The sequence below is a fragment of the Manis javanica genome, chromosome X (assembly GCF_040802235.1).
Source record: "Manis javanica isolate MJ-LG chromosome X, MJ_LKY, whole genome shotgun sequence".
Lineage (NCBI taxonomy): Eukaryota > Metazoa > Chordata > Mammalia > Pholidota > Manidae > Manis > Manis javanica.
Genome location: NC_133174.1, coordinates 1,036,620 through 1,055,668, shown reverse-complemented (window position 1 = coordinate 1,055,668; position 19,049 = coordinate 1,036,620). Strand labels below are relative to the sequence as shown.

Sequence of the window (19,049 nt, the reverse complement as noted above, 5' to 3'; positions counted from 1 at the left end):
GTTACACATCGTCACCTGCCTAAGACTATCATTCTTTTTCATGGCTGTATACTATTTCACTATGTGGATGGCACGTTTTGTGTATCCATTCATCTGTTACAAACATTTTAGTCGTTTCCACTTTAAAGAATTAACTTAAATGTGGTACATTTCCTGGTGTATGTATCTCACCACAATAAATGGTGCTAATAAATCCTGAGAGCTCTCTCCACCCCAGGCTCCATTGCCAAAGCCTCATAGACTGAGCACCTGCAGACCCCAGGGACTCCTTGGGGTGGGTACTTTTGTTACTCCTGATTCATAGATGAGAAGTAAGGAGCTCCACGTGGTCCTGGGGAGGAAGTACTGAGCTGGGGTTAGAACCAGGCCCCTTCGAGCGTCCCCAGAAGACATTTCCGCCTCCTTATAAACTGGAGGCATCACGGCCGTGCCATTTCCTAAAACACGCACACGGCTCCATCACGACCTCAGGAATGGACCTGGCTGCTTAAAAAGCAATGAAGGCACATCCCACTGGGCAGACCATGAGCAGACAGGCAGTTCAGGTGGTGGAATATTCTAGAACAAAGGTCAAGCCTGCACCTTCATGAGGGATGACGCTTCAGGGCGCTTACAGTAGGAGAGGGCACAGAGGGAGATTTAGTTAGTCGCTCATGGTTGAGAAGCTCACAGAAGGTCATGAGCGGCACCTGTGTTTAGCAGGATGCGTGGAGGAGAGACGCCTGGGTGGAGGAGGATTCTGGGAACATGTCCTGATGAGCACGTTGGTTTGCATCCCTTCCTCCTCCTTCCATTGGTTCCTGGAAGGGACCGATGCCCCAGCATCCCGCACAGCCCCGCACATTCATTACAGGAATAGATGTCCAGAAATGTCCACAGTCTCCTCTAAGCTAGGGTGCAGAGACCCCTGTCAGAACCTTGCTTTTCCACACATTCATGTGGGAACCAGGCTGAGTCCCTCGTCCCCCCGTGTGCCTCAGTTTCCCCATCTGTCAACTCTCGGGGCAGCTCTGAGGGTCAGACAGACACATTGACCTGGAAGATGCTTCTTGCTTCCAAAGTGTGTGATGCATGACTGGGGTGCATGACGTTTGCAAAGAGCAGTCTTGGGGGCTGGTGGGCACATTTCTGCTGCTGACTGAGAAATGCCACTGAAGATACGACCACTAATGGTTCGCTTTGTAAAACATGTTCCTGGATTCTGTGCCATCCACAGAGCATGTTTGGAAAGTAGGAATGTTTCGTCTGTGTTAATATGTAAACCAAGGCTTCTCAGCTTCAGCACTACTGACATCTGGGGCTGGAAGACTCTGGGGTGGGCGTCCTGGGCACTGTGGGGTGTTGAGAGGACCCCACTGGTCTCCACCCCCAGATGCCAGGAGCGATGCTGTGCCCAAGATGTGACAAGCAAAAACATCTCCAGATACTGACAAACGTTCTCGGGAAGTTCCAGTCACAGCTCCTGCTGGAGAATGACTGTGAGATAGGTAGGTAGGTAGGTAGGTAGGTAGGTAGGTAGGTAGGTAGGTAGATAGGTGGGTAGGTACGTAGGTAGGTAGGTAGGTAGGTAGATAGGTAGGTAGGTAGGCAGGCAGGTAGATAGGTAGGTAGGTAGGTAGGTAGGTAGATAGGTAGATAGATAAATAGGTAGATGATATCTAGCTAACTAGATACAGATGATAGAAGATAGGTAGATAGATAGATAGATAGATAGATAGATAGATAGATAGATGATAGGTAGATAGAAGATAGATAGATAGATGATAGACAGATAGACAGATAGATTATAGACGATCGATAGATGATAGATAGACAGATAGATGATAGATAGACAGACAGATAGATGATAGGTAGATACATAGATACATAGATAGATAGAAAGATAGGTAGATAGATATAGATAGGTGAGATGGATGGATGGATGGATGGATGGATGGGTAGATGGATAGTTATATGGTATAGATAGGTGGATGGATTGATAGATAATATGGATGGATGGATGGATAAATATGAATAGATGGATGGATGCATGGATAGGTGGATGGTAGATGATATGGATAGGTGGGTGGATGGATGGACGGATGATATAAATGGATGGACAGATGGATGAATGGACAGACGGATGGATGAGTAAGTACGTATAGACAGACTCTCCTAAGCTAAAGCAGAGTTTCTCAATCTGTTGGCACTTGAGGCTTAACACATCTTTGACATGGGGCTGTGCAATGTACGGTGTAGGCGTGTCTACACACTGGATGAGCACCACCCCCTTTCCCCAGTAGTGACAACCAGAAAGTCCCTGGTGGGAGGGGTTGGCAGAGTGGCCCCAGATGAGGACCGCTGCTGTAGAGCCGTGTTCTGTGGAGCACGCCTGCCGGGCAGCTGCAGGTGACAGGGACTCACCCCTTGGCTCTGGGACGGGCACCCCCTGCCCACTGTGCCCAGGGAATTCAGACCTGCGGGCGTCATGCAGCATTGTAACACTTCCAGTCACAGGTGGGGAACAACTTGGAGCCCCATCTCCAGACCTCTCCATGCCTCCCAGCCCTCCCCCTTCATTTCAGCCCCCTGGACCATTGAGGTCCCCTGAGTCTTGGACCCTGGGCCAGTTACATGGCGAGGACCCTTCCCGCAAAGCCCTGTGCTCACTGGGCACGTCCCCGCGTCTGGGTCCCTGATGGGGTGTACCTGAGGATGTGCGTGCCCGAGGGCCCGCTTCCTCATTGCCCTCCTGCCCTTCTGTGCTGTTCATTCTCATTCATAGCACAGTGATCAAAATGGCCATATTGGAAGTTAGAGACCCCTTCCCTCGAAGCATCAGACCACCACCTACGGCACAGACGGTGGGGTCCTCCCTGGGAGCCTTCCATGTGTGGGTCGGGTTCTTCCATGGACGTGCTGGGATTTAAAGAACAGGGAGACAAGCAGCACCAAGAGAGTCCCTGAAATACGGGCTTGAAAGTGGACGCTCCCAAGGAAAACCATTAGTAGGGCAGTGACAGCAGCAACGAGAACAGACAGTGGCCCCACGAGGTCTCGGGACCCTGAACTCCTGCCTTCCACCCCCAGCCTTCCCTTCTTTGAACCTGGGAGTTAATTTCAAAGTTTCTTCTTGGGGGATGAAACCATGTCGCTGTGTTTATTCCAAGCTCTTTGCTAGCAGCATCGAGGGCCTACTTGCATCCTCTGTCCCTTTATTCTGATAATCCCATCTTTCTGTTTTGATAGGAGGTCCCAGGAAACATCATTAACCAAAGCACGTACTCTGGAATCCACTCTCTGAGGGAAGAAAATTAGGCTCTCACTGAAGAAAGAATTACAAGCTCTGAATTCACAGACAGGCAGCCACCCTCCATGATTAATTTTTGAGGGAAGGAAAATTAAAAGCCTCGCCACTGGTGAACAGCACCCGCATTTTCATGAGCGTTTGCGTGTTGTGGCTTCTCTGTGCAGAGTGCTTCTTAACAGCCTGTCAATCACGAGTCCTTATGCACAACTCTTGGGCCTTCGGGAATCAGGTTGAGTTGTTCTGTTTGGGAGCAAGAAGGGCCGGCACTCAGAAGCCAGGAGAGTGGGTGCTGTGCACCCTCCAGTTCGCTGCGCACCACATCCTGGGGGCAGCTGACTCACCTGCCCTTCTCTGTCCCCTCCGCCCTTTGGAGACCTGGGTGGTTTATGTTCCCAATTCGTTAAAAATTCAGTCAACGAAAATGGAAAGGTTTGTAAAGACCTCAAAAAGCCACCGGGTATAGGAGGTTTTTGAAGACCTCAGTAAACCACACGGGTCTTTGTAAGACCTTTGTGAAGGGTGGCGGATTCCTGTGCGGTCATCTTGGGCTTCTCTGATCCCCGTTCCTGTGGCCATTACCGGCCGTCTCTGGGCGATGGCTATAATGTACGGGGAAAGTGTCCTTCAAGTGTTGGGTTTTCTCTAACTAAACGCAGCGCTCCATCCCACCTGCAGGAGATGCCGGTGGTCCCAGCAGGGCTAGTCTGCCTTTATCATCCCTCAGCATGGGGGCACTGGCGCGCCGTTACCCCTGTTCCCCGATTCCAGCTCTATCCTCCCGCCAGGACCTGCTTTTCCCAGCTTTAGATATTTATTTGCTATTTAGCCGTTGACCCATTGGGTAGCTGGCCTTTGGGCGTAAGGGGGTACAGTACTGACTTTGGCAATCAAAAAAGAGTAAGGATCCGCCCACATGTGTTCAGGAAGCATTTGTCCCCATGTGCTGGAGGACTCACAGGGTGAAGGCTGATGTCAAAGCCACTGAAGCTTCGTGGCTGAGTCTGTGCTCCATTATTACATGTTTACCTTGAACTTACTTTTTTCTGATAATAATATTTGGCTCCTGGTCCCCCCAGCTTGGAGGCCAGCTGTGGGCTGGGTATGTGGCATGGGACCACAGGGGACCACCGTCCGGTGAGGGGGCATCATGTCACCGCACGTGAGAGTCGTCCAGAACACAGTCCTCAGCCTGCTGTCCGTGCATGGGGCCAGGAACAGGAGCGGAGCCGAGGGCTCGTTCCCTGTCCCGCAGCAACACGTTCTTGCCGGCGTTGCATAGAAAACAGAGGAAAATTTGCTCCCGGTCGGACCCTTCTCCTGCCCCGCTGGCCCTGTCCTGCTCTGCCACCAGTGGTCATGTCGAGGTGCGGGGTGTGTGTCCGATCTGCTGGCTTCCCATTCTTTCCAAAGCACTTTAAAACCTTGCCTGCAGACCCCTCCCTGAAATACCCATGTTTGTTTTGACACCCACCCAAATGTGACCCAACAGCGGAGTGACTGGCCTGGGAATCTTTGTCCTAGGAATTATTTTGCAGGCTTTTTGGGTAAGTGGAGGTCGGCATCTCGGTAGGATGGTAAACACGTCTTAACCCCCTGAGCCGTTTTGTGGGGCTCATGGAGGCTGGCATCTGAGTTCTCTGGGCTCCTTCGGGTTCTCTGTGGGCCCACCGCCCTCCTGCAGCTCTTGGCGACATCTGGACGCTCCAGGGAGCCGTGCTGGGTCCTCAGCCTCGGGTCCTGGCGAGACTTTTCCCGATTGAGATGGATTGAATACACGATAGGGGGACCTCGGTTTTCAGGACTGTTTGAAATGTGTTCTCAAACCCCACGCCTATCCTTAAGGCCCTGAATCTTCCAGGCACGTTCTCGTTGGTGAAGGTGACTTGGCCTCTGCCCACTGTGACCCAGGTGCAAATCGCCAGCCACTGCTGTATCTTATGGAGATGCCAAAATGTTAGATTCTTACCTGCAGAGCTTAGACTCTGATAGGCTCCCACAGGGGAGCCAGAACAAGGCCTGCAGAGGCCTGTGGACACAGAGCGGTGAGCCAGGTTATGACCTGCGCAGTTGACAGGTGCATCGAGGACTCATGGGCCTGGGCAGTGGGTGGAGGGCAGAAGGCATGGGGTCTAGGGAGGGTGTGTAAGCGGGAGCCGCGGTGTGCACACAGGGATGGGTTCTGGTGCTCCGTGGCCCATGGCACGGATGGACCGGGGAGCTGAGGCCAGCCCATCAGCCTCCTCCCCCACAAGGCGGGAAGTCAGGCCTGTTCCCTATGGGTTTTCCAAAGGCCAGACACACTTTCCATTGGTTGCTGGAAGGGACCGATGTCCCAGCATCTGGCACAGCCCTGCATGTTCATTTCAGGAACAGATGTCTGGAAATGTCTGCAGTCTGCTCTAAGCTAGGGTCCGGAGACCCCCGTCGGACCTTTGCTTTTCCACACACTCACGTGGGAACCAGGCTGAGTCCCTCTCTCCATGTGCCTCGGTTTCCCCATCTTTACTGCAGTAAGAACACTTAATGTGAGATCGACCCTCTTAACAAATTTTTACCGGATAGCATTGTTATGTTAACGAGGGGTCTTTATGGCAGAGTTCTGGAACTTTTCTTCCTGAGTAACTGAACCTCTACTCCCATTCAACATTGACCAACAGCTCTCCATTTCCTGCTCCCCCTCTGACAACTGCCATTCTTCTTTCTGTTTCTATGAGTTTCACTATCTTGGAGGGAACATTAACTGGAATCATGCCTTATCTGTCCTTCTGTGATACGTTTATCTCACTTAGCATAACATCCTCAAAGCCCATCCATGTTGCTGCCAAATGGTGGGGTTTTCTCCTTTTTCATGGCAGAGTAATATTCCATTGCAGGAATGGACCAAATTTTGTTTATCGATGGATAATATTCCATTGTAGGAATGGACCACATTTTGTTTATCAATCGACGCTGGGTTTCTATCTCTTGACTACTGGGACTCATGCTGTCCTGAATCTGGGCGCGCAAGATCCTGATGGCAATTCTTTGGATAAATACCCAGAAGTGGGGTGGTCTGATCACAGGACCATTCCATGTCTGATTTCATGAGGAACCTCTCTACTGTTTTCCATGTGAACGTGTTTCTGCAGGCACCAGCTGGCCGAGGAAGCCAAGCTCCACATCAACTTGCTTTTCCCAGCACGTGCCGTGTGGAAAGACTACCGCATCTCACCTCCTCTCTTTGCAAAGTGGGAAGATAGTAGAACAGATCTCAGGCACTTTGTTTTTTATCTTGCTTTTGGTTCCAGAGGAAGCCGCTTGTGGGTGAAGCAGAAGTTGGAGGGGAGGTGCCTTGGGTGGGACCTCGCAGGGAGCTTGTGGGCCTGCTGGGGACAGATACCTCTGTTCCGCACGTGGCTGGAAAGTGCACTGCTGTTGGATGCAAGGGAAGTTCTCTGGGCATTCCCTCCCTGCCAAAGTATGAGGAATGTGGGGGGCACAGGAGTCAAGAGACTGTAGGCTTCCCTGTGAGTTGAAGCTAGACAAATGTTTCCAAAGCCAGTAATGGAACTTGAGCTATATCAAGAGATTAAACTTGACAGCGGCTTCAGGACACCTAGAGGGGAAACCAGGTGGTGCAAAACGTAGTGAATTGCATAGAAAGTGGGGACCCTGGTCCTGCTTGTGCTTGTGTTACATCCCAATGGCCCTTTCTCGCTCTCCATCCTGCCCTTCCATGTGCCATTCCTAAAAGATGCACAGACGGGTTGGGGAGATACTCACAAGGGCGTGGGCCTTGTCACATGGGCCTCAGGGGATGTGCATGTAGTTGCTGTGAGGCCAGTTTGACCAATGGAGCTAAAATCATCATCCTAATGCAGATGTATTTGATCACAGAAGATTGTAGAGGGTGAGTGGACATCGCCGGAGGAGACACAAGGTAAAGGCTTTTCCTGGCTGCGAGTTGATGCTGTGTGTCCACCTGTAACTTATTTATATCCTGCGTACCAGGGACACCATGGAACAGGGGTACCACACAGGAAGGGCACTGTGTGTATCAGACTGGCTTCCCCAGAGAATGTGCTCCCACAATTTTGGAGGTACAAATCCAAAATCTGTTGTATAGGCCGGCAGGCTGGAGCCCCAGGAGGTGATGCTTCAGCCAGAGTTTGAGGGCCGTTTTCTGGAGGCATTCTCGCTTACTCGGGGGGCGCCAGGCTTTGCACGATCCAAGCCTTCAGCTGGTGAGATGTGGCCCAGCCAGGAGCTCCGTGATCTGCTTGACTCAGAGTCCAGCAATTGAAATGCTAATCTCATCCAGAGGCAGGAGGGCCACACAGGAGAGCAGAGTGTGAGGAGAAGCCACGTAGCGGGCCACGTGAGCAGATTCCACCTGAAGCGGGATCCCTGAGAACACGCGGTCCCAAGGATGGGAGGCGCGCTGCAGGCGAGGGAGGGTCCCACTGACATTTCAGAAGGCCCGAGCTTGGAGAAGGCAGGAGCTGGTTTGAAAAAGTGCAGCCAGTGTGGATGGCAGGTCCTCCCACGTCCATCTGTCTTTGTTCTGTGAGCCGGGGCTTGGAACGTCCTCGTGGCTTCTCTGTGTCACAGACTGCATTCATTTTACAAGCCGAGTTCCTCTGTTACCCAGCCAGCATTCGCCTGTGCTGGTGGTCGCCCCTGCTTGGCGGGTTGGGACCTGCCCTCTTCCAAAACGGGTTCCATTTTTCTGTGCCCTGAGATGTTTCAGTTAAAGACGGCAAGGGAAGGGAACCGGGGGTCTGCACCAGCAGCTGCGAGGGGTGGGCTGCAGGGTGTGGTGCGCGTGCCGGCCAGTGCCATGGGTTCAGGAGTTAGGCAAACTCAGAAAAAATGAGAGCTGGTCTCTGCCAATGGCCAGCTGCCACGTGCAGGACCAGCCCAGGCGTCTGAGTTTGCAGGATGAACACACAGCTCATGTGCTTGCCACCTGGTTGAGTTGAGCCAGTGACTATTTTTATGCACAGAGACTCCGGAGAAAGGCCAGGCTGTGCCCAAACGCAAGTAGGGGCCACCCACACGGGCAGCCAGATGCCTGGTCCCTGTCCGCCCAGGCGCTAGAAATAGCAGCAGCCTTAGGACAGCCCATGAAGGGTCAGAGCGAGTATGGCTGGTACGTGTGGGTCTGGGCTGTTCCGGGTTGTTGAGCTACAGCACAAGGAGAGGAGAGATGGATGCGGACATTGACCCCGTGGGCACACGGAGCTCCTATTTGGTGTCAGGATTCTGTCTCCAGCATGAATGGCCCGGGTCTCTGGTCTACAAAGAACCATTTCCACTCACTCCACCATCAATTTGGAGCTCCTAGCAGACCTCCGTGCCCACAGATAGGAGCTCAGGTCTCTGGCAACATCTCCACCTAAACCATGTTTTATCATCATCCACTCGCCGCCTCTGTCGGACTTTGCAACCCGATGGTGACGTGCTGTGTTATTGCACAAAACCCTTCTAGGTGGTCTGAGAGCTGCACCCTTTGGCTTATAGAATCGGCTCTGAGCATCACGTTCTTGCTTCCAAAGGAGACAGAGTTCACATACTCATCCGTGTTCCTCCATCCAAGACCAGCCGGCCAGACAGCCATACTCCTGAAACCTTCATTTGTACACATAATGAGGAATGTTCTAGTTCAGAGGGACGCTTATGTTTTTATTCCTGCGCAACTCGATGTCATCACCTCCAGTTGAAGAGCCTCCCAGGGTGGAGGGTGGCTGTTTCCCAGATTCCAATATTCAAAGGTGTCTAAGTCAATTTAAAATGTCCTCAAAATTGTGTATCTCCCTTGCCTAGAAATTAATTTGCAGCCTGGAAAAATGAGCTCTTCCCTTTGGCTTGCAAAAAAAAAATTGCTTTTTAATTAAAAGTTGATTTTATATCAGCACCTGCTTCGTTTCATTGCTCCATTTCCTTCTTAGGCACCCGATGAACTGAAGGTAATTATATTAAATTACCTAGAAATAAAAACTTAAGTGTCTCTCAGCACTGAACAGGACGACTTGTATGTGCGAATGTGCGATAAATGTTTGAAGTGTGTGGCCGTGAGTTGGCTTCTGAGGTCTTTACGTAGAAAGATTGATGACGGGTTCCTTTTGGGGGATATCGGTTCCGATGGTCATGGATTGAAATGTGCTTATCAGACAGCCTATTAATACACTGCGGTAGGATTAAAGAAACCATGTTAATGTTGAATACGATATTATAAAGTCAATGGGTACATTCACAGCTGTTGATACGGGGTCTACCCTGAGGTGGTCCTACATGGCATCCTAGAAATTAACCCCAAAAAGCAAGCGGATCTGAACCCCCAGCCCTGTGATGCAATGCGTGCAGTGGAAAACACAAAGCCCTTCTCATTTCTTATTTCCGTTCTCTGGCCACAGGACCTGCTTGTGTTTACTCAAATGCAATTAGCCTTATTGCTGCATAAACATTATCACAGACGTCCAGCATAATAAGCATGCATCGTCCACAGCAAAATGCTTTTTAGAAAAAAACCCACAGGGGACTAGCAGGGGGACAGCGACGAAGGCTTGGCTCCTGAGGGTGAAACCCTCCAACCGAGCCACCGAACATGCCTCCGAGTCAAAGTGTGGTGACACCAGCAGTGTGACATTCCACACGGAGAAGGGCTCAGCATAGCGTTCTGTGATCCACGGCAACCGCAAACGGCAAACGATTGCTCTGCGGACGCCACTTGAAACCAAGTTCTTTCTGGGCCATAACCATGTTGGTTATCTGAGACTTACCACTGAATAATCTTGCTAGAATTCAAAGAAAATCCAAGCGTCTAGGCCAAGGTGTAAAATGAAGACTCTCGAAGTGGACCCTGGCGGGCTGTCCCCATGTGGTGGCTATGCCCCCCAAGAGAGGCGTCTGGGCAGCCAGCATGTGTCATATTTCACATGCACCATGAAGCCCTATGTTCTTTGCCTGTGTGTCAAGGTGCAAATGTTTGGCGTGATCTGCTGGTTGACACAGTGCAGCGAATCCCCACATACTGTCACCCAGCCAATGGCTAATTTGTCCAATTAGCAACCTAATTTTAAAAGCACTGTGGAAATATCACCATGCATCCTATGTGGGTTTTGCCTGCGTGTCCCCTTCTGGATACATTCCTGAGGGTGATTTTTGAGTCCTCACTTCCTGGACCCTCTTTGTGGATATATTCAAGCCCCCGGTCTCCTCTGTCCTTCTCTGCCTTCCTGCGACATCTTTCCTATCTCTCCTGAAGCCCCCCATCCTCCTACGTAATAAAAACAGGAATTTAGAAGGAAAGAGGAGGTCATGGGGCACTTGGTACGTGTAGGGTGTCACGCTAAGACCTCTGCATGGCTACCTCCTGGGGAAAGGTACTATTTGCTCCAGTTCACAGGTGAGAAAAACAAGGGGCTACGCTAAGGGGCACAGCTAGGAAGTACGGAACCCTGGACTCCAGCACGCCACTGGCATCTCAGCCCCTCGTCCCGTCTTGTATGCCCTGTGGGTGGTCCCTCAGTGGTCACCTCAGTGTCCTTCAGTGGCACCTGTTCTCCTCTTTCATGTGCTCAGCACTTTGGATACATTTAGAAAGCTCGTAAGCATCCTCTGCTCCTACCTGTGGTTCACACCCCAAGATTTCCAGTATCTCCTCTCTTGGTTGACTTCCACGCCTGCAGTTCACGAACCAAAGCGACGCATTCCTCAGCTCATTGCTCCGTTGTGGTTTGATGTGTCCTTGGTATCAGCGAGATGTCTTCTTGACGAGGACAGGCCCTGTGAGCTGGCTGGGGTGTGGCCCCCAGCTTACCAGGGACGGGTTTTTCTGTCATGTGGACGTCAGACATTTGCCTAGAGGACTGTAAGACAGGCACCCCACGAAAACCCCTAAGGATGTTTTCTTGGGGATCTTGAATTTGAAGATCACGTTACCACCTTAGAAAGGTTCACTGTGGAGACTGGGTGTCCAGGGTTCTGTGTTTATGCAGCAAAAGACGGACAATATCCCCTGATGGTTTGGCACATTGCAGGTTGACATTTCAGGTGATCCCCTTGGTCGACATGAGTGATGGTCAAGCCAGGCCAGGCTGGGTCTAGTTTCCAGTGAATTATCCACCTGTAAGTAGTCCTCCGAAGCTGGGGCGCCTGCCTGTGTGTCCACCTGTGCATCCCGGTCTTTGCTGGTGACCGTGGCAAGCTGAGTAAGATGTGCACACCAGTGCCTGTGGCACTTCACTAATATCACCATCCCCACCGCTGCCTTGTGGGCTGTGGGTCCCGCTTTGGAGGCTCAGTTCTCCCTCAGAGCTGCTGGAATGGGAGGGCTGGATGGAGACCAACAAGGCACTTGGATCATGAGGCCCAAAGGCACCTTGGGTGCACCGAGCCGTGAGCTATTAGAGCATGCATAGCTGGCTCTGGTGCTGTGAGCAGCCACCACGTGGTACGTGCCTAGAGCCGCAGACCTTCGCATGTTCACCTGGCATGGCTGTGAGCTTCCATAAATACCTGGAAGCAGAAATACAGGAGGCGTGTTGGAGGAAGGCAACCCATCCTTTATTTTCTTTCATTCCAAAGAAGGAAGGGGAAGGGGCTTGGTGTCCTTGAGCAGAATTCATTCTCCATTGTGCAGACATATCCATGGCTTTGACGACCCTAATGCTTTGCAGTAACCACAAAAAGGTCATTCCTCTGGGGACATAGCAGCTGTCGGGCATCCCTCATGACGCTGCCTTAAGATGTTGAGTCTGAAAATCCATTGCGGTGGGATTTTGTTCACCGCTAAACGCATCCCAAATGTGTGTGCTTGGAGTCGTGGCCCTGGGAGACATGAGGTGATGCTTATTCTGACTTCGGGTTTCTTCACGTGTACACCAGAAAGTCAGCGCTGTGGATGGATGTGGGGACAGCTATGCAGAGAGTCAGAGTCAGTCCCCACGAGGCCCCTTCATGGAGCACCATTAGCTCAGGATAGAAGCAGGTACAGAAGGAGGTCCTGGAGATAAACAGGATGAATGCACGAAGCGAGCTATGACGTGTGTGGGCACATAGCCTCCCTGTCCGAAGGTCCGTGACCCAGGAAGGCAGGAAGCCGGCGGCCGGCACTTGAGAGAGTCTGGCATACACAGAGTTGCTGAGCCTTCTGGGTTGACCATAGACAGAAACCTCCATACCGTGTCAGCAGACCAAGGAAACAGCCTTATGGCTGGACGTGCTCGGAGCCCTGTGTTAGTGACATGGCTGTCAGTTGGGGGAGGTAAGGCACAGCCTCCTGTCTCGTGATGGAAGCACTGATGGTGAGCGTTTGAAGGGATCACTCGTGTGCTGCGATTGCCAAAGCGCTTTTACAGGCTGTGGCCGTCCGATTCAGCATTTCTGCTAATTTACAGACCCCTGTGTTACATTGCAGCGACTTCTTGGCATCCCACGGGTTCACAGCTCACGTGAACCCTGCCAGAAGGTACAATCGCATCTGCCAACAAGGACCCCAGGTACGGACCAAGTGTCCCTCTAGAGGTCACACAGTTCTTGGGGTCGTAATTATTACCCTTGGGTATCTTAAAAATGGTAAGAAAACGGCCACTCAGGCTAGAGGCAGAAAAGAAAGAGTCACGGAAACGTTGAGTGGATTGAGCCAAATATTATGACCCATGAGAACATTTTAATGGCCCACCTTGCAAGAATGGGCAGATCCTTATAAAGTAAAAGACACACTTGAAATTAAGTTCCAGAAAGATAGCCAGGACTTTTCTGTGGTTAAACGAGAGTGGGTTTTTTCTGTTGTTTGCGATTTGCATCTGACACTGAGGAATGGATGGTACAATCACCCCCAACCTTATTTTTTTTGCCTGTCCGTGTATCTGGAGTGAGATGCTCTCTCCATCTTCCTTGACCTTTGCTATATAATATTTCAAAATACTTGCCTCACAAAATAAATGCAGAAATAGAGAAACCCATTGGGGATTTTCTCCCTGCACTACCATTTGGTGGTGCCCGTTTATACCCGCACCCTCAAGGCGTTTCTGTCCCTGCCGTGTTCCTGCCTCCAGCTGGACCACCTTCCAACTGCTTATTTCTCGGTTGACGATGCAGGTTTACCTCCATATCCACAGACTGCGAAAGTCTTGTTTTTACAAACTGCACAGAAAGCATTGTTTTGAGTCTAATGCATAGATGTCCAAAGATCACGGCGCTAGGGTTCTCGGTATTTCCGGAGTCTCCGGGTGAAAGGTTATTCTACACAGATTGTGGAGTTGTTTTAATATGCTGATTAATCTCGTTGCTATTTCGCTATATGTGTAACAATGTAGAAATAACAAATATTCTTAGGATTTTTAAATCCAAAGGTGTCTTGGACATCACACTGAAAGAAGCTTCAGATGAGTGAATATTCTTGCTGATATTTTATCTCTCGGTGCCTTAATCTAAGAGAGTGATAAAACAATATTTGTATTATTCAGGGTATTTTGAGAACATGACTATCTCTAAAACATCATAGAAAAGCACCCGTGTCAGTGTGGGCTTCTGGGTTCTGTGTGGCACAGGGCGGGATGCAGGCTGGCTAACCTTCTGCATAACTTGCTGCTGAGCCTAGTGTAGTCCCATCGTCTGGTCCCACTTTGCAGATACTAGGAGCTCATTCCCAGACCTGAGCATCTGACCCCTCAGTGTGCTGCAAATAGGGGCAACTCTAGGCATTGGGCTCCAGAGGAGCATAGTAGTTTCTGAGAAGGTCAAATAAAATTGGGATCTTTCCATCTTCGTGCCAAGCATGACAGCTTGAGAGACGGTAACCTTTGGGAGCAAGTACCCATTCTAGCTCACCTCCTTCGAGAAATAGTCCTTATTTTATTTTAAAACCTTTTAATGCAAAATAGTTGATATAGAGTATAGTATTGATTTCAGATGTACCACATAGTGAGCATTTAATAATGTATGTAATTGTTGCATCGAGAAATATTCATTAAAGTAAAATGGAGCCATGGGTACCACCACTCATTGGCATTTGACTATAACCCAAAATGAAACAACGAAAAATATTTTCTGCTCCTCGATAATGTGAGCACTCTAAGATCTATTATGGAAACTATTCCCTACTCCTGTTTTTATGAGGTAAGCCCAGTAACTTTCTGAAGGTGTAACCATGGTGGACCATAGATGATATTTACAAAGGCAGTGAATTCTGCCGTGTCCTTCCTCTGAAACCTTGAGCATAATTAATATAGTGAAGCAGGTCATTTAAGGATTCCCAGAGTCTGTGTTATTATCAGGGGAGCTTATTTAAGAAAAGGACGCAGGCAGGATGATGAGAGGATGCATGAGTTTGTAATGGGGAAGCTATGTGTACAGCCGAGACACTATGTTCCAGTAGAATCTGAGGTCGTCACTTAGCGGAGATGGAAATACCATGTGGAACCGGGATACAGTCACCTTATGCACTGAGGAGCTGAGAAAGTCCCAGAAGGATGGAACCTAGCAGACATTCACAGGCAGAGGAGGTAAAGGTGGACTTCGAGGGTCTCCCACTGGTCAACCCATAGGGAATGTTCGGTGAGCTGCGATTGCAACTTCTGACCCAGCCAGTAATTCACATTTTAAGGACTTTGGGAGAATTCTTAACTAAACCTTCTCTTAACCAAAGTTGCAGTGTTTACTTTGACTGTTGCCCCCAACTCCACCCAGAGTAAAGAACAAAACCAAAAGGGAGAATCTCCTGATGAGATGTGTTTGGGACCCCAAAGAAAGGAGCCCTTACAACCCACCCTTTCTGGGGTACGCATTTTGCAAAGTTAGGCTCAACGTGCTTCTTTGCTGCAGGTGGGGCTAGGAATGCAATGGCTTGTGACCCCCACAATTAGGTTTTCCCCTGGGATGATGGTGAAGGGACTTTGTAGATAAAATGAAGGTCCAAAAATGAGTTGACCTTGAGTTGATCAAGGGGAGACCATCCTGTGACCTAAAGAAGTGACTCCTTTAAAACAGACCCGAAATGGCAGAAATTCTCCCACTGGCTTAGCAAAAGCACATTGCCTAATCACGGGAAGGACATGTGGCAGGGAGCTGAGGGTCACACTGGAAGCTGAGGGCCAACCTTGGCTGCCAGCCAGGAGGATAATGGGGTCCTCGTCCCATACAGTCGCGTGGACCTGAATTCTGCTGACAGTCTGAATGAGCCCGGAACAGTATCCTGATCTCTAACACGACCTCAGCCTGCCTGATGTCTTATTGTCAGCCTTGTGGGACCCTGCGTAGAGACCCAGCTCACCCCGACCCAGACTTGTGACTTAAAGAACTCTGAGACAATAAGTGGTGTTGTGTTAAGCCAGTAAGTTTGGGGTGATTTGTTACACAGCACGACTAGCTTGTGCCGATGGCTCCTGGAGCAGATGATCTGGGGCAGGGAGAGGAGAAGGGATTGCAGGCAGGTAGGTGTCGGGACTCAGTGGGTCCGGGCTGTGAATGATGCTGTGTGCACCCAAGGAATCACCCTGCCTTCTCGCCAGCGAGTAAGGAGGGGAGCCTGAGAGCCACTGAGGAGGGTAAACACCTTAGTGAGTTTGTGTTCAGCTGGCAGGAAGTGTGTCATCCCCTAAAAAGGCTGCTGATGGAAGCATTTTCACTGTGTACCCCACATCACTTCCTCAGGTCATAGCACCCCTAACAGACCCATAATAATCCAGGTTAGCATGCTAGTCATGTGGCCACAGCAGAGCATTTATTAGAATTGGATTTTTCCTCCCCTTTTCCCACTCCTGGCCACCAAGCAATACTCTTTAATCATTTGAATTCTTTAAAATGACTGAGATTTTATGTATGTCTGTATTTGTGTCTGTGTTTTAGGTTGTATACAGGATGTATATAGGATGCTTCCCTTTTTTGTTTAAAGGTGTTACCTACATGATGGTTGAATGGCCATGTGCATTTCAGAATTGATCGTGCCATTCAATTTAATTAACACATTCAATTTAATGACCCATATCCATCACCTGGAATAGTTACCATTCCATGTGCATGGTGAGAACTCTTAAGATCTCCCAGTAAATTCCAAGCATACGAAATAGGATTGTTCACTAGTGTCACCATGCTAGAGTCACATGCCAGACCTAATTCTTGTAATGGAAAGTTTGAACTTTGAGCAGCAGACGTCTCCCCATTTCCTCCACCCCCAGCCCTGTCCCTGCACAAGGGACGTGTCCCGTGTTGGGAGAACTTTGAACACTGTCCTGCTCAACTGACCCTGCTTCCCTATAAGCAGCGCCCCTCCGCGATACAGGATCGGGGTGGTCCCAAATTCACCCGTTAGGTTGCAAGGCGGGTAGATGGGTGGAATCAATCGTAGGAGCCCTTTCCTGCCTGGGAAATAAATGCCTTTGCACACATCACTTTGCTGGAAATGACCATTTTCCCTACTGCTGAACACACTTGCTTTTCTTTATCCAAGCAGGAGTTTTTATTTACATGATCGTTCATGATTTTTTTCATCTCTATATAAATGTTCCCAACTAAGTGGTTTCTTCTCTTTTCCCTCCCTTCTGGGGCCACCTCTTTGCAGCTTTTTATAGCAGAGCAACACAAAGGTCACCAGACGTTTCAGATCAGCCCTCTTATGCCTGTATTTTGAGTTAATCAATAGAAGCGGGATGATGTGCGCTTTGATAGCCTGAACGAATTTGCTGGGATATGCACAGCTCCCTCCCCCCTTTTTCTGGGACGCCCTTCTTTTTTTATTTCGCTATTTCTCTCCCGTTCGTTGGTCTGATGAGTCCTCATTTCCTTGATTAGTTGGTGATAATCAGTGTTTTCTCAGAAAGTGATTCATTTCCCAGAGATTTTCCTAGTTTCATTATAAATTTAACCTGTTATTCATATAGTTACAATTAGGAACCCACACTTTTAGAATGTTCTTCCTGCGACAGACAGACCACTTCCTCTCTGTAAATGCACATGTTCAGCCTTGTTGAATTTGTAAATTCACCACCTTCTCCGGGCCCTGTTTTCTTGTTTTATCTGTGGATCCGTCAGATGCTCAGAGGGGTGCCTCGAGTCTCCCATAATAAGTCCGGTTTCCTCCATTTCTTCTCACATAGCTAAGCATTCTTGAGAGAAATGCCATCCGACGTGTCACTCAGAAGACAGTCATCACAGAAACATCAGTATCATAGTCTCACACGGGCTGAGCCCTGGGTCCGGGAATAAGGATCTGCTTTGTCCCATTGCCGTTTTACTCTTGAACGAACCCCGTCTTGTGTGATGAGGACCAGCGCCGCTTTGGAATTTTGCACATCTGTGTGATCATTTTCAGCCTTCAAATATTTAGTCCTCCTTTTTAATAACTCCGTAAACAACAGACAGAAGACTTCTCCTTTTCTAGAGCATTTGAATGCATTTTTCTGATAGGCTACTATTTTGGGCTTGGTATGAATGACAGCCACTTGGGGTTCACACCTTCTGTTTCAGGCTGTGACCCCCCTTAGCTGCGTCTTCGATGTTCTGGTTTTGCTGTGGGGATGACTGCTATACCTCGTCTTTGCTACTCACCTGCTGTGTGACAGAGGTCCTGTTCGTGGTCTCTTAGGGGAACGCTGAATACCCTCAAAACATTGTAGCTTCCATTTCTCTGATTATTCAAAGAGGGAAGACGACACCATCGGAGGCATTCCCGGTGTCACGGAGAACAGCATGCTTCCTCCCCTGCTTCCCCAGGAGGCTTGCTGTATCACCACACTTCTCACCGTGCACACTGGGGGGAAGGGATGCAGCCCCTATGGGCTTCACGTGGATGTGACAAAGGAGCCCCTAGCAGGCATGACCCCCCGTGCCGTGGCAGAGGCCAGTCCTGGTGCCTCTGGTCAGCGGGGAACGTCTCCTACTCTGCAGATTGTCCTGCGTGGTCCTGTTCTCAGGGATGGAGCCCACAAAGGCTTCTTGTCTGCAGTGAGGGTCCTTCCCTCGCAAGCTGTAAGGCTTGATTTAGGGGCTCATCTTCGCTGTGTGGTCACCCGCCTCAGCCATGTGCTCTTCCCCCATTCCTGGCAGGGACACCCTGCAGAGGTAAGAGGTGGGGTCGGAGAGCACGTCCTGAGTGGACGTAGCAACTCGGGGCTGCTGGCGAAAGCATGCAGAGCGGGTAGCAAAGCCCGTTGGCTACCTCACAAGGCAATGGAAATGGAGCAGCGGCGTGCACGGTTCTCGCCCGTTCTGACCCTTTTGCCCCGTGGAGCAGGAAAGAAGCATCTGATGCTCCAAAGGTCTGGTAGCCGCGTCTCTGTTTCTGGAAGGAGAGCGTGCATGCCCTGTAGCCACAGTCACCGCACTGCATAGCGGGAGTGTGGGCTTTCCTCTTGGTTTGATTTAATACTCACGAGTCTTTTAGGGGAACAGGAGAACGGTGTGTCGGGAATTCCTATACAGATGGTACCGTGATCTAGAAGAGCGCTTCGGAACTGGCTGTGGCAAAAAAAAAACACGCCCTTTTCTGCAATCTGTCACAGATGGAGGCGGCCGTCGACAGACTAGAAACGAACTACTAGAAAAAATGTATTAGAAAAACATGCAAAAATGGAAGGCCTGCCCCATGTTGCTTTTTTAAAATCACCAAATTCTGCAAACATAAAATGACGGTCAATTTTTTTGAGAATTTTCTTCCGAACCGTTATCCTCAGTCTTGGAGTGGGTGTTAACGGCGGATGGTAACAGACCGTACACAGGATGGTGCCCATGTGTGGGCCTTGCTCTGGGGGACTCCTGTCCAGACGCATGCCTCCTTCTA

At 50.0% G+C, this 19,049-nt stretch overlaps 1 protein-coding gene across 1 annotated transcript in view; it reads left to right on the top strand.

The window, feature by feature from the left end:
* DHRSX (dehydrogenase/reductase X-linked) overlaps window positions 1-19,049 on the top strand; it is a 109,049-nt gene that overhangs the window by 57,622 nt on the left and 32,378 nt on the right. The window lies entirely within an intron of this gene.